Source organism: Pseudorca crassidens, chromosome 6 (genome assembly GCF_039906515.1).
Source record: "Pseudorca crassidens isolate mPseCra1 chromosome 6, mPseCra1.hap1, whole genome shotgun sequence".
Classification (NCBI taxonomy): domain Eukaryota; kingdom Metazoa; phylum Chordata; class Mammalia; order Artiodactyla; family Delphinidae; genus Pseudorca; species Pseudorca crassidens.
The window spans coordinates 48,029,590-48,042,292 of NC_090301.1; the positions used below are offsets into that span (position 1 = coordinate 48,029,590).

At 34.5% G+C, this 12,703-nt stretch overlaps 1 long non-coding RNA gene across 1 annotated transcript in view; it reads left to right on the top strand.

Annotated features, from left to right (window-relative positions):
* LOC137226434 (uncharacterized) overlaps positions 1-12,703 on the top strand; it is a 244,151-nt gene that overhangs the window by 210,512 nt on the left and 20,936 nt on the right. The window lies entirely within an intron of this gene.

Consider the following 12,703-nt stretch of genomic DNA (forward strand, 5'->3'; position numbering starts at 1 on the left):
CTGCTGAAATGTACAGAATTAGGGGTTGTAATAGCTGAATAGGTCAAATGAGTAATTAAAAGGGCTTAAGGGGTTGTGTTTGAATCTGCACATGATGGGAGCTACTGTATGTTTTTGAGAAAAGGAAGGGCAGGATAAAGTATTCAAAATTTAAAAAAAAAACACTTTCTCTCATTGTAGTATAAAGGATAAAATGAAAGGAGAGATTAGAAGTAGGGAGAGATTTGAAATCTGTTGTTGCTGTTCAGGGTGAGATGGTAATAGTCTGAACTAAGGAAAAGGTGATAAAGAGAAGGTTATGAATTTGTCAAATTAACACTCATTAAGTGGAGCACAAGGCGCTGGATGGTGAGCAGCGGTTAAACAACAGACCACAAGAGAAGCTGAAATAGAGAAGTTTATTACAGATCCTGGAGGAAGTACCTGGCATGCCTTGAGGGCTCACACAGGGAGGTCAAGGCAGAGTGCAGACAGAGAGACAGACAGGACCTCAGGTATATGCCTTTATTAGGTTCCATGGGTGGAGTACTTGGGGGTTCCTGGGCTAAGGACAGTTTGGTCAACTTACCAGAGGTTTTGGTAAGCCCCATGGGTGTCTTAATCAAAGGAGCTCATGAGGGGAGGGGAAGGCATTGATGGCCAGGGAGACTACTCATCACAAGACTGTTGGGGAAGTCATATCAGGAACTTAAATTTCCTTGTGACTGTGTTGCTATCTAGGGCATTCATAAGCAGCTAGTGTCAGTTTAAAGTCACTGCAGGCCAGTTGACCAAACAAAATGAATGCTGAGGCAACAATACTGTGGCGTAATTTAGGTAAACTCTCTTCAAGGGCAGGGAAAGATGTCTGGATGGGTGTGGAGAGAAAATGGGATAGGCAGTGTTTGGAGAGACATTGGCGAGAGACTTCATTGATCATATAACACATTGGAAAGGCTATGGTGAAAGACGGGGTAAAGCTGATGATAAAACTTGGTTAAAATTTCAGAGTTTGGGCTTCCCTGGTGGCGCAGTGGTTGGGAGTCTGCCTGCCGATGCAGGGGGCGCGGGTTCATGCCCCGGTCTGGGAGGATCCTGCGTGCCGCGGAGTGGCTGGGCCCGTGGGCCGTGGTCTCTGGGCCTGCGCGTCCAGAGCCTGTGCTCCGCGGCGGGAGAGGCCACAGTAGTGAGAGGTCCGCGTACCGCAAAAAAAAAAAAAGAAAAAAAAAAAATTTCAGAGTCTATACTGAGGTCTACATGTAATGTGCATAATTCTGGCCAAATTAAGCCTTCTTGAAATTGAAGTTCACATTCAGAAGTCCATTTATTAGGATCAGTGTCAATTTTGTTTTATTCCTTTTATGAACAGAGTTTTCTTATGAATGGGAATCCAGAAGCTTGTAGGGTTTTTTTGATGCAAGAGTGGATTTGCTGGAATTTTATTTTCTGGTACTCATTTATTCAGCTCTGGACAAATATCAGAGTGCTGGACAGCTTTCAACAGCAGTCACTGGGACCATCAAATTCTCCAATGAAAATGACCCAGAAGTTGACTTGGCTTGTCAAAGACATATAATCAGAAAAAAGATGTAAAATATAAGACAGTCAAGTTGCTCAATTGGCTTGTGTGCAAAATCTTGGAATAGTCCCAGAATGCTTACATTATAATTTCCCTAGTCCTTTACCTTCTGGCGTGTGTCTTTGTATTTTACTATTTATTTAACAAAGTCATATCCTTCGTATTTACTTATGGAAGCTCACGGAATGTGTGTGTGTGTGTATATATATATTTGTTTGCTCACTTAGAGTATCAGAAATATAAAAGATCCTGAAATTGAAACTAGGAATAAAATGGGAAATCTTACTTAGATATCTAACCTATATAATTTTCACTGTATATCTGTGTTTAGAACACTGGGCTCTGGTACACAATTGTCTCCCATTCTACTCTTACTTATTGTTTGTACCATTTGTTGAGACACCTACCTTAGTTGTTTCTAATTTGGTCTTTATTCACTCTAATTCTCATACTTTGTTTTTCTATTGCACTTTTAATTTTTGTAATGTTTAATAGTTAAGAATTCTCTCCACCGACTATTTGATCATCCCAGACTTATGGTAATTTTTAAAAATCTGTATTGTATTGATGGATCCAAATTTTATTTCTCTAGCCTTGAGTTTCTTGTTAATATATCTAATTATATAACTGGGTATTCAAAACTTATTTATTAAAAAATTATCTCATCATTTAATCCTACAAGAGTTCTGATGGTCTATATGCCCCTAATACTGTACTTTGTCCTTTAATACTAATTGCTCAAATCAGATTTCAGAATACAGTTGACCCTTGAACAATGTTAATGGGTTAATCCACATGAATTTATAGTTGGCCATCCATATCTGCAGTTCTTCCAAATCCTCAGTTTCAACCAACCACAGACCCTGTAGTACTGAAGTATTTACTATCGAAAATTGTCTTTGTATAAGTAGCCCTGTACACTTCAAACCCGTGTTGTTCAAGTGTCAACTGCTGTTCTAGACTCTACTGACATATGTCACTTTATTCAATCAAAATTTTCTGTTTTTAGCTTAAAAATATTTTTTTTTTGATGTGGACCATTTTTAAAGTCCTTACTGAATTTGTTACAATATTGCTTCTGTTTTATGTTTTGGTTGTTTGGCCACAAGGCAGGTGGGATCTTAGCTCCTGCACCAGCGATTGAAGCCACACCCCCTGCATTGGAAGGGGAAGGCTTAACCACTGGACCTCCAAGGAAGTCCATGTTTTAAGCTTTTATATTGCTTTAATGTCATTAGTTTTACTGTAGTAACTACCACTTTATTTGTCCTTTAACTGTGTTTTATTAAGAAAAAGTCCAAAATGTATAATAATGGGAAATATAATAAAACTTCTTTCCTAGATAAAAAAATTAAAATAGTTGTTTTGGATTAACACATTTTTTCTCCAGGTTCTAATTTGAACTTCCAAGTTCCTTACATTTTTTTCTCTCCACAATTTGCATCTGGCTTTCATGGTGATTGTTCTCATCTACATCATGGAAGTACAAAGAGCATGAAGAATCATTTTTTGAACATTTTTTGTGGTGTGACCAGAAATGGTACACACCATGTCAGTTTACATATAAAAAGTGATAGGTAACTAAATATATATGTCTGGGTTTGAAAAGCATAACTATTTACCTGTAGATTTGAAGCATGAAAGAATTATAAAATGTTAAACCAGAATTGATGCAATAAACTAGCTAGATGTTGTATAGGAAACTGTTATTCATGGCCAGAAGTAAGGCTTCTGGATAAAGAGAACTACAAACATTTTTTTAGACAGCAAACCTGAGCAAGCTTCATTGATGATTCTAGGGATATAGTTGAGGTTCTCCCACTCATTAAAGTGTTTATTTATTACCTTTTAGTATTATTGTTATTTTCTAACTGAGATTTCATTTTAATTCAAAATTGTTTCCTTCAGAAGGCAGAGGGAATAATCAGCTTCATTACTAGAAATTAAATAAAACCACTTATTATCACTGCCTCCCTGAATGTTTCTCCATGCCCTTAACAAGGGGAGAATAATTCTTAACTGTTATAAAGGCATAATTTTGGATCCAGAGTCCAGAAGGACAGGTGGTAGCAATGGCAAAATGAGTAAAAAATGAAGAATGAGGGAAAGGAAGATGGAGTGAGAGCGAAAAGTTGAGAGAACTTTTGACTCAAATAAGCAAATCAAATATACAAAATATAGGAATGTATCTAATAAATACTGAGCCAGTAAAATTAACAATTAGAACAGTAACTTCTCTTAGAGAGACTACACTTTGCATAACATTTGAAAAGATTTTATTTTATTTTTATGGTGTAATTGATATATAACATTGTGTAAGTTTAAGTATACCTTGTGTCGATTTGATGCACTTATATATTGCAAAATTATTACCGCTACAGTGTTAGTTAACACCTCCATCATTTCACATAATTACCATTTCTTTTTTGTGGTAAGAACATTTAAGATCTACTCTTAGCAATTTTCGAGTATATAATACACTATTGGTGACTATAATCACCATTTTGAACACTAGATCCCCAAAACATATTCATCTTACAACTGAAAGTTTGTACGTTTTGACCAACGTCTCCCCATTTCCCCTACCCCACAGCCCCTGGTAACCAGCATTTAACTCTCTGTGTCTATGAGTTAGGCTTTTTTAGTTTCTACATGTAAGTGATAATATGCAGTGTTTGTCTTTCTTTATCTGACTTATTTCACTTACCATAATGCCCTCAGGTTTCATCCATGTTGTCACAAATTGAAGAATTTCCTTCAGTCTCAAGGCTGAATAATATACCACATATTCTTTATTTATATCCATTTAGTATAAATAGATGGTCTTTATCCATTTATCCATCGACCGATACTTAGGTGTTTCCATATCTTGGCTATCCTGAATAATGCTGCAATAAACATGGGAGTGCAGATGTCTCTTTGAGGTCCTGATTTCATTTCCTTTAGATATATATTCAGAAGTGGGATTGCTGGATCAAAAGATTTTAAAAATTAAATGTGGAAAATATTTGAAGCATTAAAAGAAGCTAATTGTAAGACTTAGAAAACAGTGGTTCCTGAAATTAAAAATGCAATATATGGAATGAAGTATAGCTTGGAAAGAATTAGAACTGAAACTTTCACTTATAATTCCTTGTAGTTATGGGGTAAAGAAATAATGAATGAGCAGTTAATAGAATTTTTTTGAGACTCCAATGCTTTGTGTTGTTTTCATTCTTTTGCAGTAACAACAATGCTGATGTGAACATTCGTATGCATATCTTGCTGTTTAATTGTGCGAGAATTTCTCAAGGATTTATATTTAGAAATAAAATCAGTGTGTTGTAATATATACTTTTTCCAAAATTTATAGTATGCTTCTAAACTGCTCTTTAATATTTACACACCAAATTTACATCACCATAGAGAGTGAGATTTTTTCCTACATTTTAACAGCAATCTGTAACATGAGGGTCTTTTCCTACCTTTAGCAATTTGATGGGTTTAAAGTGGAAGCTCAAGGCTTTATTTTACATAGTCCACGTAGGGACCATTGACAAGAATGTGCCATGCATCAAAAAAATATGATTGTTGCAATTCAGTGTGCTTGAGGTCCAAAAAATAAATGAGTGAGTTACATTTTCAGCATCAGAATCTAGGAAAAACAACCAGGTAAATCTGAATATATTGAAGGAAATAAATAAAGGTAAGTAAAGACACTAATTAAAAGGAGCAAAGACACAATAAAGCAGTATAAGCAATCCAGAAAACCAAGAGTTGACTCATTGAAAAGCTAATAGAAAGTAATAAACATTAGAGTTTGATAATTTTAAAAGAATAGAAAAAAATGTAATTAATATTATAAACAAAATACTGGAAAACAGTAGAGATTTTCAAAATTTCTTTGTAAAGATTTACAGCAAATTCATGCAGATGAATTTGCAATAAATGGATAATTAAAGTCACTAGACCCAAGCTAAGTTTTACCAGACTTTCACAGAATAGATGATCACTCCATTTAAAACTGTCTCAGAAAGTAGACAAGATAAAATATCATTATATTATAGAATTATTATAAAGTTGATTATAAGATTTTCTTCACAAGGAAAGCACAAAGGATATTGTAGACACACCTTGTGAATATAAATATAAAAATTAGCCAGTTGAACCCAGTAGTGTTTAAAAACAAACTATCTCGTGTTCAGGAAAGGAAGAAATAAATTGTCACTATTTGCAGATGATATGATATTAAATATAGAAAACCGTAACCAATATCAAATCACTGGACCAAATCAAGGTGGAGTGGGGGTGGGGGGGAATACATGCAGACTCATAGAAGCCTGTGAAAACGTGGGACTTTCAAGAAACTTCACCAAGTAAAAGGCTGATTAACCCTTGAGAATGAATAGAAATAACCTCTGGCTAGCTATCATATCTCAGGTCTTCCTTCTTAGTATTTTTGTAGCAAATAAAAAAGACAAGTGTGGGCACATCTGCCACCTTTACTTAAATCCTCAAGATACCTATTTCTCATTTAGCTATGTTTCTTTTAACGTTTGGAGTTCCAAAAAATACAAGTAGCATGAATTAATTGATGCTATCAGACAAAACAATTACAAATAATACGAATTACAACTTATATAAGCTTTTTCAGGAATTTTGCTCAGTTCGGCATTTTCTATAGGGCCACCTGACAGAACCATTTAAATTTTTAAGCAGACACGAGCGGTGGGTACACAGGTATAATGAATTGTCAGATTTAATTGAAAAGAACCCTGGTGAATTTTACTTTATGTTAACTATGCCTCAATATAAAAATAATTAAGAACAGATCGCTATGTCTAGGCCAGATTTTTGTACCCTAAAATACAATATGCAACATGTGTTGGATGTGAGGAACTCTGGACTGCATGAAGAAAGATATGACTTTACACAGACCTGTCAGCATTTTTTAGTTCTGTTATGTAAAACGAAAGTTTGGAATCACATCCTTTGCAGTTTGAGAATTGTAATTTTGCCTATGCTTTGATAGAATATATCAAATTCTGGTTCTGACCATTTTGTTGCTGGTTTAGCAAAGCCACTTGTTAATATTGAGCACTGGTCTGAGAGGTGTCAGGGAAGCAAGGACCTGAGTCAGCTCTCATATAGGTATATCTGGCTATGCAGAAATGCAGCTCTGAGATGTCTTGCTCACGCCTAATTTTGAATACAAGTACATAAATCTAAAAGGGAAAATATGCTGTGACTTATTTCTCTTTTTAAATCCACAAAAAATGCTCAATAAAAGAAATTTTAATTATCTTGTAGTTTTAGACATTTACTGAAAGCATTTGATGACTTGAAAAGCAGTGACTTTTCTTAGCTGTGTATGAGAGCTGATTGATTTTCAACACTGGTTTTCTTTGATGAAATCAACACTACTTTTCTCTTCATAGACTATTTACCTGTCAGAGTGAACAAACATTCCATCAAATGATTGCATCACTTTTCATTTCACTCTTAGTAGAAATAATACATTGTTGAGCGATAAGGTGGGAAAATATTCTAAAGAACTGTCTTCAACTAAGAGTGATTGAATATATAACTCCATTACCTGCTTTATCCTCTCAATCATATATAAAACTACAATTTCATTCAAACCAGCACTTTAAGTTCTTTATCCCATGTCCTGTTTTTGGAATGAGTTAAAGAATAATGAATATTTGAGAGAGGAAAATAATCGGTTGAAATCATTTGCATAGCTAACAGCACAGTGACTGACACATAGTAAGCATTACAGGTTTTAAAATATATCCAAAAATACGAATGCATATAGGAATTTATGCATATACAAATGCATTTTTATATAGGAACATGTATGTACATATAGATATGGGTATAATCCACATCTGTAGTCCACATCACTGTATTTACACACACATACGTATAGTGTACACAATATATATATGTGCACCATATACATGTGTATATATATACATAGTGCATATCAGTGTGTTTATAGATATGGTTCATATTAACGTGTGTATATGTACATACATACTCTATACACACATTATACACACACACTTTCAGAAATACTAATAACTAGATTTTTATTTTTTAATCAATTAAAAATTGCTATTAACTGTCATTTAAATATAAACAATGTTATTGTTATTAAGGATGATTTTAAACATTTTTAAATCCATAACTGATATTCTTTCTGAACATTGAAAATTACCTGTATAAATTTATAAATTTCTTGGGAGAAATGTGTCACTCACACTATTTGGAATGTGTGTAACAATTACATATTTAACTTAATTCCCTGAAACACAGTATTCTCCAATCTATTTAAATAACAAAGTTTAATGTGCCCACAGATTAAATGCATACATACTACACACTTCTTTAGTCGAATTTAATGTGGAGCTAGTCATGACTAGTTGCTCCAGAAATAGCAACCGAGTAAATATATATAATGTTGCAAGAATTAGTGGTTGGAAAAATTACATTTTGGAATGGAAATTTGATTTTAAAGTAAATGCTAAAACCCTTGCTATGACAGATGGACTCAGCAGCTATAGAGTGGGCCCCTGCTGTCTCTGTCACACTCTTGGCTGCCTCGTGTAGGCTCCAGCCCTTAAAGCAATAATGATTCCTGTGGAGGCAAAAGGATAATGCACACCTCAAATAGCTATAAATAGTATGAGCCCAACTAATTAATATGTACTCTCAGATTCTTAACCACTGTGAATTCACCTGAAAGTTGTGTCAGCTGCTTAAAAAAAAAAATAGACTACAGTAGAATGTCACAAGCGAAAAAAAATCTGTAGCTTTTATACATATATTACATCTTTAAGTAGACTTCCTCTCTCTGGTTTTCCATTTTTAACTGTAGTACTTCCATTCTTGATAAATAATAGTTCTTGAAAATAGTGGAATGTGTGTGTTGCTGTTACAATGCCAGAATAAAACCATGGTTAACATTTTGGGAAATAAGAGTGATTGTATATGTATATTTCTGGGGGAAAAAGGACTAGAATATAGAAAATAGATGTGTGTTTTGGAGCAATTTAAACCTTTTTTCATATTTTCTATCATATTTACCATCTATAACATAGACACACTACCTCTGTATATATGATAACTGAAATTATATCTATACAATGTCAAAAGAACTTGCTGATGAATAGAAAAGGGAAAACTAAAATAAGACAGAATAGAATTCTTGGCATCTTTGTAGACAAAATAACTGGGTACCTAGATAGAATTCATCTTTTTACAAATAGTTGTCTACCATTAAGTAGACATTATCTAAGATGTGAGAGACAAAGTTTAGGGAGAAAAAATTAGCCTCTCTCTGATATAAGTATTTAATAGTACTTTAATTGATCTTTCTTTACTTTTGCTATTTTAATCAATCATACAATATGGTCAGAGCAGATACCTAGAATGTGACACAAAATGATAGATACACATAATAGATAAATATTAGTCATGAATCAGATATAATGGTCTAAGCACTCATACTTTGTACAAAGGTAGAGGTCCCTCAGTCCTCCCAGCATCTCACAGAGAAGTGTGCTGAGGGTGTGCAGTGAGAGGACGTGTTCCAGTGGCAGATTCTGTGCTCTCTTCCTCTCTCTCTTATAGGGCATTCATATATTTCTATAGGTCGTTCATAAGAACCATATTACCAGTGGAGAGAGAAGTGCCCTCATAGGTATCAGACAATGTGGGTTAGATAGCAACTGTTTATAGTAGTTGTCTGAAAAATATCAGACAACTATTGATATTTTGTCCATCCTCTAACCATGTGGAGGATTTGATGTTTGTGAAAAGCTGAGTTCAAATGAAATTCCTTCACAAGGAGAAGTCAGAAGCCTCTTGTACCAGTTAGCTTATTGTCCAGGTACCCAGAGTGAGCTTCCTGGGTGAATTTCAGGCAACACTGACACCCCTGGAGTTAACTTAAACAGTTTAAGCAATGACATCTTTGCCATTTATAATTCTACACTACTGATTAAATAAAACATTTAAAATATATAAATATATATATGTAATAAATATAAAGTTATTTTGCCCTAAGGATGTTTGTTTATTTTAACTGCAAGCAAGCCTAAGGCCAACTTGGAAAAGTAATATAGAAGCCCACGATTCATAAAGCTGAGAACACAATGAACAGTCAGGGAAAAAGTTAAACAGAAATAGCCCCTTTTCCACCCAGAAGAAAGCAGTGAAAGTTACCTTCTCACTGAGCAGAGGAAGGGGGAAATTAACTCACCCCTGATAATTTTTAATCAGAAGCCAGCCTTAACACAGAGATGCACCCTAAATTCAAATTCCATGAGTGACCCCCCTCTTTCACCCAAAATCTCAAACTATGAATTTTGTTTAAAGGTGGTAGGAAGTGGTAGATTCCTCAAGTCTCTGGCAGAAGTAAACCAAATGTTTTCTGGAGGAAGATTGTAATAAGCATAATGATAGACTAAAGAATTTCTTCAAATAATTCTACAAGGTATGTGAGCAGTACAAGTGTATAAATTAAAGACAACACAAAAAAATAATAAGGCACATGAACAAGAACCATCAAAAACATTCTTAACTATAGCTCTACAAATATTTTATATGCTAGAATTTTAAGATATAGAAACTAATGCATTCAATATTTTAAAAAATAAATAAACATGAAAGAAATGGTTGTACAGTTAATAAGAAATAAGATGATATAATGAATTAACCAGGATCCTGAAAAATAGCTATATTTATAACTATATAATCTATTTAAATATCATATTTCTATATAATATAAAATATATATATATAATATATGTGTATAATAACTGAACAGACTTCACAATAGGAAAACATAAGAATAGATATTAAAAATTATGGATTTAAGAGCACATTAAATTGGGAATTGGTGAACTGAGAGTAGATGTTAAGAAACTTCACCAAATGCAGCACAAAGTGATTGATAGAGTATAGAAAAATGTAAAGAGAAAGCACAGAGTGAAAAATTCTATCTTCAAACTAATCAAAATTCTGTAAAGAGAAAGGAGAAAGAGAAAGAGACAAGACAATGCTCACTCCTGAGTTGGCAGCACTTACAGTGATAGCAAAGTATACTCAAGAGACTACTTGTAAAATAATTTTAATTGCCCAGTTTTAAAGTTAAGAATATCTAACATGGCCTGGAATGGAAAGAGATAATTTTTTTAAGGAATACATTTATTTAATATGGTAAATGAGAGAGGTAAAATACTTTTAACTTGAGCTGACTGAATAGTTATTGATGATCTTGAATAGGAAAGTTAATGGAAAGGAAGTCAGTGGGTCCTGCCTTGAGGGCATTATGCTAAATGAAATAAGTCAGAGAAAGACACTCCATCACGTATATGTGGAATCTAAAAATATCAAACTCAGAGAAACAGAGAGTAGAGTGGTGATTACTAGGGGTTCAGGGTGTGGGGGAAAATGGGGAGATACTGGTCCAAAGGTACAAACTTCCACCTAAAATAGTAACAAGTTTGGGGATCTAATGTACAGCATGGTATACATGATGATTAACAAGGTGATTATAGCTAATAATACTATATCATATAATTGAATGTTGCTAAGAGAGTACATCTTAAATGTTATAATCATTTTGTAATTTATAAATGTATCAAATTAACACACAGTACACCTTAAACTTACACAGTGCTATGTATTAATTATATCTCAATATAATTAATTGGGGGGTGGGGAGGAGTCAGAGTACTGAAGGTATGGGTAGCTCTTGATTTCTTCTGAGGGTATGTTCATGCTAATGAATTTATCATCATTTTGTAATTTTTAATATTAATCTCAGTTTGTATCCTGAAAATATCCTCCTTGGTTTTAAAAGTTAGATTTATATCAAATTTATCTAATATATTAATATATATTATGATAATGTACATGATGTTTGTTTTCTTTCCTTTCTCATATTGTTAAAATGCAGAGACCAATAGTTGATATTTTATATATTAATCTATGTATCAGTAGTACAGATATATTTAGTTGATTAATAATTCTTCTAACCATACTGAGACAGCTATTTTGTTCATGATAAAAAAAAGTAACAAAATAAAGTTTAGTATGAGATTTAGCTTTTTTCAGAAATATATTCAGCGGTGTTCAGGTTATGTTTGAAAAGCAACCAATCTAAAACATATTTTGTGATAATTTTCCCCAGTGTGTGCAATTATAGGGTTTTGAGAACTTTGTACAATAACTTACATTCATTAATTTATGCAACAATAACAATTTTGGCATGAGGTTAGTACTGCAGGCAGATGAAACAGATGAGCAGGCAAATTTTCACTGACTGTAAAGACAATAAGCCTTAGAGGATTTAAGGGAAAGACTATACTGATAAGTATTTAAACAGAGTGATTTTGACTACAGTTTGTTTATCTGTCCTTTAGGTCGTTTGTGCTGGAAGATTGCAAAATAGAATTTACAACTTGTAAAAGTGAAAAAGTTTATATAAAATCATATTTTATGCACCTCCTTTTATTCAGTTTGAGTTGTTTTTTTCTCTCTCTAATAATACCAAAATTTCAGTAGAATTGAATAGTAGGTTCCAGAGGAACAAAACTTCATTATAAAAATGTTACTTTTAAACAGTTTCTTCCTTTCTTCTCACCAGGAGGTATATGTGGAATTAACAAGTACTATAGAAAATTAACAGTTAAATAAGAATGTATGTGGAGGTAGAGTCAAGATGGTGGTGTGGGATACATGGAGTTTGCATCTCCCAACAACTAGGGCACCTGCTGGCCACTGGTGGGGGACTCTGATGCCCAAGGAGATGGCCAGACAGGATTGGCACCTCTGAGGCCAGGGAGATCAGGAGAGGCAGGCGGGGGAGACTCTCTGAGAAGAGTGGGAGAGGAGAGGAGGGCGATCACCTGGCCCACTCGGGCTGGGGAGCCCACTGAGCTCCCAGGCCTCTACCCTCCTCCAAAGACCCATCCAGGCCGTGTGGGTCCAGGGGGCATAGGAGGGAAGCCAAGGAGATCAGGAGAGGCAGGCGAGAGGGGCCCTCCCAGACTGGAGGAGCAGGAGAGGAGAGCAGGGTGTTAACCCCGCTCATTCAAGCCCAGGAAACTTGCTGAGCTCCCAGGTGAGGTCCCCTGCCCTCTAAGACCAGGG